We start from the raw sequence: 16,593 nt of genomic DNA on the forward strand, positions 1-16,593 counted from the left end.
GGTATTTTTCTCTGTCCTTCTGTCAACCAATTGCCATTATGAACTACTGCAAACTGGGTGTTGGGCATGGATTTGGACTGTAGTCCATTCTCTGTTCTCCAAAATTCACATTTATTCTACATGCAAAACACATTCATTTTGTCCCAGCATTCTGAAGTCTCAATTCATTTCAGCAAAAACTCTCTAAAAGCAAAATCTCATCTAAATATTCTTAACTAAAAATGTTCCAAATCACATCATCTAAATCAAGTATAAGTGACTCTGAGTATTATGTGTTTACAATGTTTCTGCTGACTGGACATTCTGAAGAACCTTGTCCATTGCCCATGTATGTCAAGGGGAATCCATGGCTTTAGACAAAAGGGTCTCCACACATCCTTCCTGGGCAACTTCACCTCTATTTCTGGTTTCTGCTAATGATTTATTGGATCCATAAGTCACATACCTAATATTGCCAGCAATAAGATCATCCTCCTCATTCTTGGCATTCTCTCCAGAGCATGATTATTTTTGACAAAAGGATAGGCTGATAATTTTCCAAAATATCAAATTCTGGTTCTGTTTTGCTTAAGAGTTTCTTATTTGAGTCATCTTTTTTTTTCTCGTGTTTTATGATAAACGCAAAGAGAAGCCAGACTACACCTTCAACACTTTGCTTGCAAATGTTCTCAAATAAATATGCAAGTTTATTGCTAACAATAAACAATTTCTACTTTCTGCCCAACAATAATACACAATTCAGCCAATATATATTTTTTGCTCCTTTATAACACAAATTTCTATCACGAGCTTCAATATTTGTAGTCTCCACCCGTTACACAATTTCTTATTTTTTTATTTTATTTTATTTTTAAACTTTACATAATTGTATTAGTTTTGCCAAATATCAAAATGAATCCGCCACAGGTATACATGTGTTCCCCATCCTGAACCCTCCTCCCTCCTTCCTCCTCCCTCCCCATACCATCCCTCTGGGTCGTCCCAGTGCACTAGCCCCAAGCATCCAGTATTGTGCATCAAACCTGGACTGGCATCTCGTTTCATACATGATATTTTACATGTTTCAATGCCGTTCTCCCAAATCTTCCCACCCTCTCCCTCTCCCATGGGTCCATAAGACTGTCTGATGGACCCATTACACAATTTCAAAGAAACTTCTACATGTCAAAACATTTGATAAAGAAGCACTCCACTTCCTGGTGGTTCAGATGGTAAAGAATCTCCCTTTAAAGTGGGAGAGCTGAGTTCAATCCAGGGATCAGGAAGATCCCCTGGAGAAGGGAATGGCAACCTACACCAGTATCGTTGCCTGGAGAATTCATTGGACAGAGGAGCCTGGCGGGATACAGTCATGGGATCATAAACAGTAGGATACAACTGAACAACTAACACTTTGTCTTCTAAGTGCCAAAATCTGTACTAGGCTTCTTAAGCTTCCATACTGCATATCACAAGCTGGGTGGTCTAAAACAGCAAAACTTTATTCTCTCATAGCCCTGTAAGATAAAGTCTGAAATCTAGGAGTCAGAAACACAGTGGTCCTTTAGAAGATTCTAGGGAACAATCTTTCCTTGCCTCTTCACATTCTGGTGGCCCCAAGTGTTATTTGGCTTCCCCGTACTCTTGCCTGGAAAATTTCATGGATGGAGGAGCCTGAGGTCACTAAGAGTCGGACGCGACTGAGCGACTTCACTTTCATTTTCACTTTCCACTTTCATGCACTGGAGAAGGAAATGGCAATCCACTCCAGTGTTCTTGCCTGGAGAATCCCAGGGACAGAGGAGCCTGGTAGGAGGCCATCTATGGGGTCGCACAGAGTCGGACACGACTGAAGCAACGCAGCAGCAGCAGCATAATTCCAGTCTCTGTTTACCTCCACCTTAAAATATTCTTCTTCTCAGGATGTTTGTGTCCTCTTCTATTTTATAAAGACACCACTCATTCTGATTTAGGGTTCACCCTAAATTTAGTATGATATCATCTCAAGAACCTTAACTAATTATATCTGCAAAATTCTTCTTCCAAATGAAGTTACATTTCAAAGTCACAGCTGAGGTTCCAGCTGGATGAGGAGGATGGGAGAGAGAAAATAGTTAAAACATTATGCTTTCTTTCCATAAGGTAAGCAATAGCAACTAGAGTCAAAAGCTGTTGAATCTGCCATAAAAATGCAATCTTCTTATGCTTTTTTTTTTTTCTACTTTGATTCCATGCAGAGTACTGTTTTCAACACACCTGTATGGACAGACAACCACCAAGTATATCTAGTGGGGAAGACTAGAAAATCTCTAGGAATCCTGGCTTCTTTGGATTGGTCTTTTCCCAGAAGAGTTATTTTGAAGTTTTACGAGGTTCATAAATATAAGACACACTCAAGTTTAAGTATATATCTCCACCTCAATTCAACCTCCTTTTTCTTATTCAATTCAGTTCAGTTTAGTTCAGTTCAGTCGCTCAGTTGTGTCTGACTCTTTGCGACCCCATAGACTGCAGCATGCCAGTCTCCTCTGTCCATCACCAACTCACGGAGCCTACTCAAACTCATGTCCATCACATTTGTGATGCCATCCAACCATCTCATCCTCTGCCATCCCCTTCTCCTCCTGCTTTCAGTCTTTCCCAGCATCAGGAGCTTTTCCATTAAGTCGTTTCTTTGCATCAGGTGGCCAAATTATTTGAGTTTCAGCTTCAGCATCATTAAATCTAATGAATATTCAGGACTGATTTCCTTTAGGATGGACTGGTTTGATCTCCTTGCAGTCCAAGGGACTCTCAAGAGTCTTCTCCAACAACACAGTTCAAAAGCATCAATTCTTCAGTGCTCAGCTTTCTTTATAGTCCAACTCTCACTTCCATACATGACTACTGGAAAAACCATAGTTCTGACTAGATGGACCTTTGTTGGTAAAGTAATGTCTCTGCTTTATAATATGCTGTCTATGTTCGTCATAGCTTTTCTTCCAAAAAGCAAGTGTCTTTTAATTTCATTAATTAGTTAATATTTTTCTTGTTAGATATATACTTTTGTCTCTTGCTCTAAAGATTTTACTTAAAATTATTGTTAAAAAATTTGAGAATATTTTCATTCAGTCCAGGAAAGCTGAGGTTTATTTCAAACCAGAAAATAGACTTAAAATTTTCAACTTATAACATAAGCTTTCATCAGTTATTTCATAACACTGGAAATGATGCTAGATAAGTTTGATTCCAGTCATGTAGTTTACAGCTGAAGACAATGAGGGCAAAGATATTTAATTTCCCAAAATCATATAGCTAATTAGTGACAAGGCAGGAATTGTAAGTTCTTGGTTTTACAGACTAAGTCTGCCGATTTCTCTCACTTGCAGACCAAGCCCTTTGCTTTTTGTTGATCAGTTCAGTTCAGTCGCTCAGTCATGTCTGACTCTTTGTGACCCCATGAACCGAAGCATGCCAGGCCTCCCTGTCCATCACCAACTCCCGGAGTTCACTCAGACTCACACCCATAGAGTCGGTGATACATCCAACCATCTCATCCACTGCTGTCCCCTTCTCCTCCTGCCTTCAATCTTTCCCAGCATCAGAGTCTTTGCAAATGAGTCAGTTCTTTGCATCAGGCGGCCCAAGTATTGGAGTTTCAGCTTCAGCATCAGTCCTTCCAATGAATATTCAGGACTGATTTCTTTAGGACGGACTGGTTGGATCTCCTTGCAGTCCAAGGGACTCTCAATAGTCTTCTCCAACACCTCAGTTCAAAAGCATCAATTCTTTGGGGCTCAGCTTTCTTTATAGTCCAACTCTCACATCCATACATAACTACTGGAAAAACCATAGCCTTGAGTAAACAGACCTTTGTTGGCAAAGTAATGTCTCTGCTTTTTAATATGCTGTCTAGGTTGGTCATAACTCTTTTTCCAAGGAGTAAGCATCTTTTGATTTTATGGCTTCAGTCATCATCTGCATGGATTTTGGAGCCCCAAAAAATAAAGTCTGACACTGTTTCCACTGTTTCCCCATCTGTTTCCCATGAAGTGATGGGACTGGATGCCATGATCTTCGTTTTCTGAATGTTGAGCTTTAAGCCAACATTTTCACTCTCCTCTTTCACTTTCATCAAGAGGCTCTTTAGTTCTTCTTCACTTTGTTCCATAAGGGTGGTGTCATCTGCATATCTGAAGTTATTGATATTTCTCCCAGCAATCTTGATTCCAGCGTGTGCTTCATCCAGCTCAGCGTTTCTCATAGTGTGCTCTGTATATAAGTTAAATAAGCAGGGTGACAATATACAGCCTTGACATACTCCTTTTCCTATTTGGAACCAGTCTGTTGTTCCATGTCCAGTTCTAACTGTTGCTTCCTGACCTGCATACAGATTTCTCAACAGGCGGGGCAGGTGGTATGGTCTCCCACCCTTAAGAATTTTCCACAGTTTGTGGTGATCCACACAAAGTCTTTGGCATAGTCAATAAAGTAGAAATAAGTGTTTTTCTGGAACTCTCTTGCTTTTTGATGATCCAATGGATGTTGGCAATTTGATCTCTTATTCCTCTGCCTTTTCTAAATCCAGCTTGAATATCTGGAAGTTCACGGTTCACATTATTTTTACTGATGGTGTATCATAAAAATGACAAGGACTTTAGTTTTCTCTGCTTCTCTGAAATGTTCCTGCTGAGTCCTGTGATTCATATGCTGATCTACCTTTCTCCCTGAAAATTTCAGCTGCAAGTAGGGGCCCTGCATAGTGTGAGTTGATGCTCAAACTGTTTAACTGGACTCATCTATTAAAAGATATATAGATAAAAATAATCAACTCATTTCTTTATGAAGGAAAATCAAACCATTATACCTAAGTCCGATATTATGGGACTATCTAATTATATACACGATGGGTAGTGGTGTTAATAATGCCTATTTTTTTTAAACTTTTCATTTTTTATTGAGGTGTAATTGATTAACAATGCTGTATTAGTTTTGGGCATACAACAAAATGATTCAATTATACATATACATGTGGCTATTCTTCTTTACATTCTTTTCCCAATTCGGTTGTTATATTGAGCAGATTTCCCTGTCCTATACAGTAGGTTCCTGTTGGTTGTGTTCAGATAGTCATGTCTGACTCTTCATGACCCCATGGAATATAGTCCCCCAGATTCCTCTGCCCACAGGATTCTCCCAGAAATAATACAGGAGTGGAGTGCCATTTCCTCTTTCAGGAGATCTTCCTGATGCAGGGATCAAATCCATCTTTTATGTCTCCTGCATTGGCAGATGGATTCTTTGACACTAGTACCACCAGGAAGCCCTATTTTAAATATAGTAGTGCATACATTTGGAGAAGGAAATGGCAACCCACTCCAATGTACTTTCCTGGAGAATCCCAGGGATGGAGGAGCCTGGTGAGCTGCCGTCTATGGGGTCGTACAGAGTTGGACACGACTGAAGTGACTTAGCAGCAGCAGCAGCAGTGTGTACATGCCAATCCCAAACTCCCTAACTACCCCTTCATTCCCTACTCTTACCCTTCTGGTAATCATAAGTTTGTTCTTTATGTCTGTGTGTCTATTTCTGTTTTATAAATAAGTTCATTTGTATTTTTTTTCATGGAGGCAGCCTAAATAATGTCTGTTTTAATACACTGTTTTAAGGATCAAATGAGTCAGCATAGTGAAAATACCTGACATATAGGAGGACATAAGTGAATCTTCATGTCCTTTTTACTACTTAGCAGATGATATAGCCCCCCCAAATTGAAATAACACAAACACTGAGTCAAAGAGATATCACGGTAGACATAAACTAAGAGGTCAGAACTTTTGACAGTATTTAGACAAAAGAGAAATTCAAGATTTTTAACACTGACACTTTCTCAAATGTGTCCTGTTTGCTGCATCAGGTGCTTTAGTAGTTTGAGAGTCATTGAATTTTAGAGCTGAAATGAACCTTACATACATGCATGCTAAATCACTTTATTCGTGTCTGACTCTTTGCAACACTATGGACTGTAGCGTGCTAGATTCCTCTGTTCATGGGATTCTCCAGGCTAGATTACTGGAGTGGGTTGCTGTACCCTCCTCCAGGGGATCTTCCCAACCCAGGGATCAAACCAGCATCTCTTCTGTCTCCTGCATTGGCAGGGTCTTCTTTACCACTGAGCCACCTGGGAAGCCTGGAATGAACCTTCAGTTCAGTTCAGTCACTCAGTTGTGTCTGACTCTTTGAGACCCCATGAATCACAGCACGTCAGGCCTCCCTGTCCATCACCAGCTCCCAGAGTTCACCCAAACTCATGTCCATTGAGTTGGTGATATCATCCAACCATCTCATCCTGTGTCATCCCCTTCTCCTCCTGCCCCCAATCCCTCCCAGCATCAGGGTCTTTTCCAAAGAGACAACTCTTCACGTGAGGTGGCCAAAGTATTGGAGTTTCAGCTTTAGCATCAGTCCTTCTCGTGAACACCCAGGACTGATCTACTTTAGGATGGACTGGTTGGATCTCCTTGCAGTCCAAGGGACTCTCAAGAGTTTTCTCCAACACCACAGTTCAAAACCATCAATTCTTCGGTGCTCAGCTTTCTTCAAAGTCCAACTCTCACATCCACACGTGACCACTGGAAAAACCGTAGCCTTGACTAGACGGACATTTGTTGGCAAAGTAATGTCTCGGCTTTTCAATATGCTATCTAGGTTGGTCATAACTTTCCTCCCCAGGAGTAAGTGTCTTTTAATTTCATGGCTGCAATCACCATCTGCAGTGATTTTGGAGCCCACAAAAATAAAGTCTGACACTGTTTCCCCATCTATTTCCCATGAAGTGATGGGACCGGATGCCATGATCTTTGTTTCCTGAATGTTGAGCTTTAAGCCAACTTTTTCACTCTCTTCTTTCACTTTCATCAAGAGGCTTTTTAGTTCCTCTTCACTTTCTGCCATAAAGGTGGTGTCATCTGCATATCTGAGGTTATTGATATTTCTCCCGGCAATCTTGATTCCAGCTTGTGCTTCTTCCAGCCCAGTGTTCTCATGATGTACTCTTCATATAGAGTGTACTTAGTTTGAACTAGCTCTTCTCAAACTTGTCGCCACTAACATTTTGGTTCAGATCTTTTTCATTCCTGGGAGTGGCTATGGGGGAGGGGGGGTGTAACCCACACACTGTAGGTTTTTAGTAACATTCCTGATCTATACTCATTGATTTCAGTAGCACTCCCAAGCCCAAAGTTGTGATAACCGAAGCACAAGGTCAAATGTGTGCCCTTGGGGACAAAACTACCCCTAATTGAGAACCACATGTCTAAACTATCATTTTATTTATGGGGATCAGGACTATCAACATTTGACTAGTGTCCCGGAAATAGGCTATGAACTTCAGTGAAGTGCAGAAGAAACTACAATAACTCTAGGAATCATGTAGATTAACTTAGGTTTCTCCTCTGCCTCTTACTTACTTCTCTTCTACTTGGAATATGTCACCTATCTGCAAAAATAATTCACTTGAATTTATCACTGGATTCTGGGCAGATTAATTAGGATAGTCTTTTTAATGTTTGGAAGTAATGCAACTTCACACACACAAATGTTTATGCACACAGATACACTTGTGTATTGTTATCATCAATAATCTCAGTTAAGAGCCAGATTTCAAATCCATTTCCCTTTTCCTTTATACATAATGCGATCCACTGAAGCAACACTGAGAGCTGCCTATAATACCAAGTTTCAGCCACCACCTGGATAAGAGTAACCTGGCAATGCTTGCTAAAATGCAGATACTCAGTCTTATTTTCAGTTAATTAAAAAAAATTCTGGAACAGACTTCTGAGTTGGTATGGTTAAAGGATAACCTTAAATGATGCTGCTGTTCCCTGTTGTTTCTAATCATTGACATCTTAATCATTTTCAGATATTTCTAAAATAATTTCTGTGATTTTCAAGTGTTATACTCCTCAGCTCATTATTTTCCCAAGCATCTTTTATTTGCCAAAAAAATCTTATTGATATACAATCTTGACTGTCACTCCACTGCTAAATTTCTTTAATGAGCCTTCTCCTCTGCAGTATAAAGTGCAAAAACTCTGTCATGTAGCAATATTCTTATATGTGAACGTTCCTTTTTCTACTTATAAACCCCATCGCCTGTATCTTTTTTCTTCTTCATGTCGCTCTCCCTTCATGATGTCATTTTGCCTGTCATAAATCACCCTTCCTGAAATGCATACCCCAGAACTCAAACTTGAGGCTTTAAAGTAATAAACTTTCTGGAACTCCCAAACATAGGTGATTCTCACAAATTGTGTGCTTTACAAATGATTTTCCTCTACTGTCCACAACATAAAATTGAATCCATCATTCAAATCTCATATGAAGATCTCTATAACTAGATACCCTTATCTGACTTCCAGAATGATCTCTGCGCACATTCCCCAACACTTTTGCTCTTTTTAAGTCCATTAATTATTGTTAGTATTGTTGTATAGTGAGTGTATGTGTGTGTGTGTACATGGGCTGTAAGATCAGAGTGTTCAGTGATACTGGAAATGGTGCATCTCCATTTGATTATTTTGTGTAGAGTCCCACAGTTGACATAGTGAAAATTTAATAAATATTTGTTGGAAGAATGAATGGTGCAATTAGTACAAGTAAAACTGTAATTGTAATATCTCATTATTCCATGGATAGCTTCTTTCTGAGGAGAACATGGTACAAATCAACTGTCATTAAAATATATTTTTAAAATACTGACATCAGGGTTATCTCAGTCACAGAATTGGCTATTTCCAAAAAGAATTATCTTTTCCTTCTTCTTTCACCACTAATATTTACTTTATATTATAATAATATTATGTTTCCTTGATGTAATGATCTGCATTACTCTTATTCCAAATGTTAGCCTCTCCTACCTGACTACCACATAATCACACCAGAACTAATCTCACATTTCCCCTAAAGGAGAAGCACTGTATACATATGATTTTCTTCTGAGGCCCATGCAGCTTTTAATTAACAGGATTTACTTACCACCTACTCTCTGTTGAACAAGAAGTGGATATAAAAGTAATTAAAGAAACAACTTTTGAACAATTTGAGTATATAACCATACATGTGTTTCAAAAGGAATAAAAGTACCTCCAGAGTGATGTGGTTAATTTACTAACCCTTTCCAATTTGGATATGTCTTCAATTCATATAGAAATTTCCTTTTTCTTTTCTTTACTCAACCAAACTACCAGTTTCAGTGCAATCCTTATGTCAACTCTTAATCTCATATCAAATAACTGTCATGTTCTAACATCAAGTTGAATGCTCACAGAAATAACTGTGTGTTCATATTTGCTCAGCATAAATAAATGGGAAACATTAATTTATTTAAATAAGCTATATTATAATTTCATTTTATATATTCACCTAGCAGACTTTTATTTTCCTTAATTGGGTGATATGCTTTGTTAAACATGAATCATTTGAAGAATAAATCATTCATTTATCAGAAAGTTACACATGACTCTTGTCAAGTATTCCCAAGCAAGATAAATATATCAAAAATCTAAAGTAAGAACATAGTAGACATTTTCTTTTTGGTTGATATATAAAAAGAAAAAAAATCCATCATATTAAATTTAATGTACTTATTGAGAAACAACAAGAAACATTTGATTTTACAGAAAGTATCTTCAAGTATTTGCTTAGAACTTTCTCTTTTTTTATCAAAGGTACTGGTCAATACTTTATAGCTTTCTGAGCTTATGTATTCTGATCAAACTTTGGAATATAAAAGATTAAACTTCTCAGCTAATTACATGCCTGAAGGCACATTAACAATGCAAGTGTCAATGCTCTGTTAAAAATTCATTTTGCATTTTTAACACAGGCCTGATAGCAAAACTTTGAAGGCAACAAAGTGGAAAGAGTTACATTCTTATTTTAAAAGATAGTCTAGGAACCTTGAAAAATTGGAACTTCATTATTTCATATTATAGAGGTAGTATGAAATCAAAATGAATTTTTACATACTTAAAAATTTCACGGATCATTGAACTTTAGTGAGTGGACCATAAGAATCTTTTGGACCCACCTTTTCATTTTTCTGTTGAGATTATTAAAGAATAGAAAGATTTTGTCTTGTAGAGGAGTAGACAGAAAGATAGGTCTAATCCTCAGAAATATTAACTCTTAAACCAGGATACTTTCTGTAGTATCGTCACCTCTTAACACAGAAGAACTTATTTTAAGATGTTTAAAATATGCACTGCCAGTATACCTGTGGCGGATTCATTTCGATATTTGGCAAAACTAATACAATATTGTAAAGTTTAAAAATAAAATAAAATTAAAAAAGAAAAAAGAAAAAAAAATGCACTGCCTATTATGGACTGAATTGGTTCCCCTCCAAAAGTACATTGAAGCCCTAACCCTGTGTACCACAAAATGTGACTGGATTTGGAGACAAAGCATTTAAATGGGTGATTACATTAAAAGGACGCCTTTAGGATGGGTATGTGCATGCCAAGCTGCTTCAGTTGTTTCCGACTCTTTGCAATCCTACAAACTGTAGCCTGCCAGGCTCCTCTGTCCATGGGAATTCTCCAGGCAAGAATACTGGAATGGGTTGCCATGACCTCCAAGGAATCTTCCCGACCCAGGGATAGGACCCACTTCTCTAATGTCTCCTGCATTGGCAGATGGATTCTTTACCACTAGTGCTACCTGGGAAGCACCTTAGGAAGGGACCTAATCCAAACTCACTGGTGTCCTTATTTAAAAAAAGGGGAAATTTGGACACACAAAGAGATGCTTGAGGTGCACACACACAGACCAAAGATCTTATGAAGGCACAGGAGAAGGTGGCCATCTGCACAATGAGGAAAGCAGCCTCAGAAGAAACCAAGCCTGCTGACCCCTTGATCTTGGACTTCCAGCCTCTAGAACTGTGAGGAAATATATTTCTGTGGTTTAAGCCACTGAGCCTGTAGTACTTTTCTGGGGCAGCCTTAGCAAACTAATTCACTGCTTAACTTGTATAAAATATAATGTACATTTTGAGACAGAATTCTAGATGCTAATTGTTTTTTTAAGTTTAATCTCTTAACAGAACCCTGAATATGCATCAGAACATTCAATCTCATGTAAAAAGACTTTAATGTCTTAGATAAGGAGAAGTAATTTCCAGTTTACACTGAATAATGTTTTACATGAAACCAGCAAATTAAAACCAAGTTGGGTATGTGGAGCAGACCAGATAAAACTTGAAAATTACAAAGAGAGTTGAATATACATCATAATTGACTGCATAACAAAAGTGCACATTATTACAGAGATTAAAATAATAAGCTGAATTCTACCTATTTTATAGATTTGAGAATATCAAAAATATGTTGTTTATCCAACTTTTTAAGTTAGAAACAGTAATGTGGATTTCTAATTTTCATATTGGCGTGGTATGGACACAATATTAACTAATCTTCAAATTTTTTCAAATAAAAATTCTTAAGGAATGTGGAATTTTTGTTTTTATAAAATTATGGAAGGACCTAATATTGTCCTAAAGGCAGAAACCTAGAATTATGTTAGCTCTTAATTAGTAGTATGATCATAAGTACATGGCTTCCTTTTTCTGAGACTCAATTGCCATATATCTAAAAAAAAAAGATTATTCTAAATGACCTCGATATTTTTTTTTTCTAAAATTCATTCTGTGCTGAATGAATTATTTCTTTATTAGAAAAGCTGATATTTCTGACTAGTTGAATATAAATATATCCTTATTATACCTTAGGTGGAAAAAAAAGAGTCTTAAGAGAAAAAAAGAAACTCTTTAAATTCTATAATCTTCTTATGACTCAGAAAGAGAAAAAGTAAAAAATTGGCAGATGATTAATTCTTTAAGACATTTGCACCAATAATTCTCTCAAGGCATTTTCCAGGTTTTGCTGTGACAGCTAAAGTGCACCTCAATGCTGTCTAATCAGACTGCAGTGCAGTAAACTGAGAAACGGGTTTTGCACCTTTTCCCCCTACAGATGGGACAGAGCAAGTGAGGGCAGACTTATAAACAGTTGCTGTAGAAAATCACTAAGAGATAAACAAAAAGCAAATGTTTTCTTAAGCAGTTGTTCTTTATGCACTTAACTTCTCTCAGCTGAAGTCTTGGGTCAAAATACTCCTAGTCATAAAGAGCTGTCGGTACAGCACAGAGAAGGTGAAGGAGAACATAACTGATTCTGAGTGGACATAATTTGAAATGACAAGAAATTTGACCTAAAGTGTAGGAGCTATGTCTTGACTTTGCAAGTAATTTAATAACATTGAGCCCTCAAATCAATAGAAGCAACAATTTAATATGTGTAAGATAAGTAGTTCATTCAATTATTCAATAAACATTTGTTGAGGACACAGATGTGCTACACACTTGTGCTATTTTTCTGAGATTAGAAAAGTGAAAGAAAGCTGCAACTGAATAATGGAGACTGAGAAGTAAAATGATAATTACAACCCTGGGAAGGACTGTCATGACAGAGGTATGCATGCGATTCTGTGGGGGTAAGTGAGGAGCATCTAATCCACCCTGGAGGAAAATTATATTAGGAGCTTCCAGTGCCATTGGCTTTTGTGCTGAGTCTAAAAGTATCTGCATGGCCTATCTATGCAGAAGTATTAAGAGAAAGCAGATTAGTGTGCACAAAAGGATTGCAATAACAATAACTGCCAGGAAAGATAGAATGTGATGCTGGTGTTAATATCTGTGTCCTCTAAGTTTCCATTTAAATCTTAAAACAAAGAAACACAAAATGCAGAAATGTGTAGTCCAAACACACCTGGGCAAAAGAAAGGAGTGAAGGTATTATAGAAAGGTCTTCCTCACCCACTTGTCTAGAAAAAAATCATTTTCTTGCCCTGGGCGCTTCTGAGGGAAAGTACCTAGACTGTGCCAAATCTTATTTTATGTTCTCTGTTTCCTCCAAACACCATACATTGTATTTTAAATGTTGTGGTGAGATAAATGTAAATCAGTATACAATTCTCCCAGTGTCCACTGACATTCTAGCAACCCTCTGCCTGCCCCATGCAACAGATGCCATGATGTTCTCAAATTTGCTTGCTTCAATTTTCCCATTTTAGTACTAGATGTGACCAGTTCACCCTCTGGGTAAGAGCACAAAGACCATACAGCTCTCTAGGCTACAGAGGGTATTATTTTGGCTGTGAAGTGAGTGAAGCATTCAATTTAAGTCACTATATTTACTTTAAGAAATAAATAGCAACAGCTCAAGGAAAAAACTTCCTCGAAAGCAATGGAAATTCCAACAGAGTACATGTAGGAAAGGCTTCCCTGGTGGCTCAGATGATAAAGAATCTTCCTGCAATGCAGGAGACGTGGGCTCAATTCGAGGGTCAGAAAGATCATCTGGAGAAGGGAATGGCTACCCCCTCCAGTATTCTTGCCTGGAGAATTCCATGGACAAAGGAGCCTGGCGGACCACAATCCACGCATGGGGTCTCATAGAGTCAGACACAACTGAACTAACACTTTCACATGTGGGAAATGAAACTGGTGGTGCTTCAACCCTGTTAGTTTTGGCCATCACTTATGACTTTAGAAGATTCTGCGCTTGGAGAATATACCTACCCTGACTAGTATAGAGTAAACACTGTTTGTTTAAAAATGAAGAAAAGCATTACTGGACAGTTTTCCAGCTGAGGCAACATATTTTAACAAGGAATCTAAATTGGGATGACTAGAGAGCAGTTGTTTTGTTCAGAGTCTCAGCAGGGGGACTGAACAGATAGATGAGGGAGATTTTTCTTGCCTGCGTTTGTGCATTAGGTCATCTAAACAAATGCTTATTTCACACGAAAGAGAAAGATCAATGGCAAATCTAATAGATGTGGGAAAAGAGTACCCTCTCTTTCTGTGTGTGTGTGTGTGTGTGTAGGAAGGAGGGACAGTTGGACAAATTATTAGCCAGTGGTCTTCCTCCACAATGTGTTATATATCCAAGTAATCTTATAAAAGATTTCTCTGATCTAAGCCCTAAGTTAGAGTTCAATTCAAATTCCTCTAAAAGTATTCATGCTTAATTTTATAATAAGCATTTTAAACAGCTTCCATATAATGCTATTATTTTTTCCTTTGTATAGTATAAAATACTAAAATTATCTATTATCCTTAATTTTATGCACATATTTAACCACATTGATTATTATATGATGATCATCTAGTAAGTATCTAATTTTGATGTCGCAAGTAAGCTAATACTCTTTTTCCTTAAAAATCAAAGTTTTACTGACTCAGTATTAATATTTACACATGCAATAAGAAATAAGGGTTATTTTAAGCAAGGAAAAATATATTTTACGGGTTTGAATATATATAATGGACCCATTGTGACTATAGCAAGTATGTTTTCTTAAGCTCAGAATTATATTCCTCTTCTGAGGTTAATTTTGTCTCCTTAAACAGAAAAATAATGTATCATAGTAAGCTTTTGATGTCCTTGGAATAAGCCTGTTTTCTCAAATACTAACTCCCTTGCTTTACAAGAAATTACTTAGTATGTACATTTGAGAGTAGCATTGACTTTTTCACAGCAGCACTATACTACCACATCTTATTTAAATCATTACAACCCTTTGCCTTTCTCTGATTCTTATATCTTAAAAGAACTCCATCCTCTAATTTGAAGCTATGTCTTTTTTTTTTAAGAAATTGTCTGAAGCAGTCATCCACATGAACTTTTCAGTAGGTTTGTGACTTTCAGTCTTTAAACTGTCTGTGTTTCTGCTACTTGAAAAAACAAAAAAACAGAGTAATACATTTGACTGGAAATAATTTCCAATGTGAGCATAATTTCCTGAAATTTCAAGAGATCAGAACAAATTGTTTCACATAGTATCCAGAAATGTAATTTAGTAAATGCTTATATGGTTCATTATTTAGTGAGATACCATTTTGTGGTCACAAAAAGATCATATAAGAAGTGGCATAAATGCAGCAGAATTTTATTGGTCTCTTATGGAAAACACCGTGGTGGCATTTGGTATCATGGTAGATGCTTCTATACCACCGGTCACACAAGAACCCTGTTTCCTTCCACTTGCTCTCCTGTCCCTGGAGATACTGTCCCCAGGTGCACAGGTGATTCTGCTGCCACTATCATGTCACATCCCAAGCTGTAGGAAACGGAGGAAGCAGAAGGCAAACAATATCCTTATAAATATACACTCGAGGAGTATATATATCATGCCATTTTCATTCTGTTTGCAATTAGTAGCATGCTCACACCTAACTACAGAGACTCAGAAATATAGTCTCTAATGTTATATTTGTGACCTCATGTTAACTCAATAACATGCAAGACCCTATTTCCGAATAAGATCACATTCATAGGCACTAAAGTTTAGAGCTTGGTATTATCTTTTCAGGAGACACTATTCAATCCACTACAAAGAAGAAATTCCTCAATTTTTTTCCTCCGTTTTTTCCTCCCATCCTTGTAAACCTATCTGCAGCACATCTATCCTTAATATTTTTATTAATTTAATAAAGATATAAATTTCCCCCACCAAGTTTCATTAAATAACCTAGATCTAGGTTTACATCCTGTCTAAAGCCAGATTTAACCATCCTCACCCTCTCCCCCCATTGACCATCTCTTTCCCCTCAGGCTTTGCCTTTAATTCCATCTCATCTTAGTGAAAGTGAAGTCGCTCAGTAGTGTCCAACTCTTTGCGACCCCATGGACTGTAGCCTACCAGGTTCCTCTGTCCATGGGATTTTCCAGGCAATCGTACTGGGGTGGATTGCCATTTCCTTCTCCAGGGGATCTTCCCAACCCAGGGATCGAACCCAGGTTTCCCACATTACAGACAGATGGTTTACTGTCTGAGCCACATAAACAAATAAATGAAAACTCTGGTCTCAAAATACACTTTGGCTAAGAATTGTTTTTCTTTCTCCTTTCATTATTTTCCTTCCAAGGATTCCACATGTAGTTTCCACTTTCCCAAATTCCCATTTATCACTTCGTCTAATCCACTGGGACTTTTATCTTGCCATTTCACTGAAGCAAAATGAGCAAGGTCGTTCAATTGCCCGATCCATGTATTACTTTAAGTTCTAATTTTACCTGACATACCTGTGGTATTATATTCTTCTTGTGACTTCTTTAATATCTTTTTTTGGCTTCTAGGATGCTACTCTTACTTCATCATTCCTTGCTTCTCAATCTTTTCATAGGTTTCTCTCGCTCTTTTTCCTTCTGAAATGTTAGTATATACTAAAAGTTTTTGCTTTCACCTTTTCTCAAGCTCCATTTATAGTGCTGGCTACCTGACCTGCCTCTTAAGAAATCTGTATGCAGGCCAGGAAGCAACAGTAAGAACTGGACATGGAACAACGGACTGGTTCCAAATAGGAACAGGAGTACGTCAAGGCTGTATATTGTCACCCTGCTTATTTAACTTCTATGCAGAGTACATCATGAGAAACTCTGGACTGGAAGAAACACAAGCTGGAATCAAGATTGTTGGGAGAAATATCAATAACCTCAGATATGCAGATGACACCATCCTTATGGCAGAAAGTGAAGAGGAACTAAAAAGCCTCTTGATGAAAGT

This window comes from Bison bison, unplaced genomic scaffold (assembly GCF_000754665.1).
Source record: "Bison bison bison isolate TAMUID 2011002044 unplaced genomic scaffold, Bison_UMD1.0 scf7180017864517, whole genome shotgun sequence".
NCBI lineage: Eukaryota > Metazoa > Chordata > Mammalia > Artiodactyla > Bovidae > Bison > Bison bison.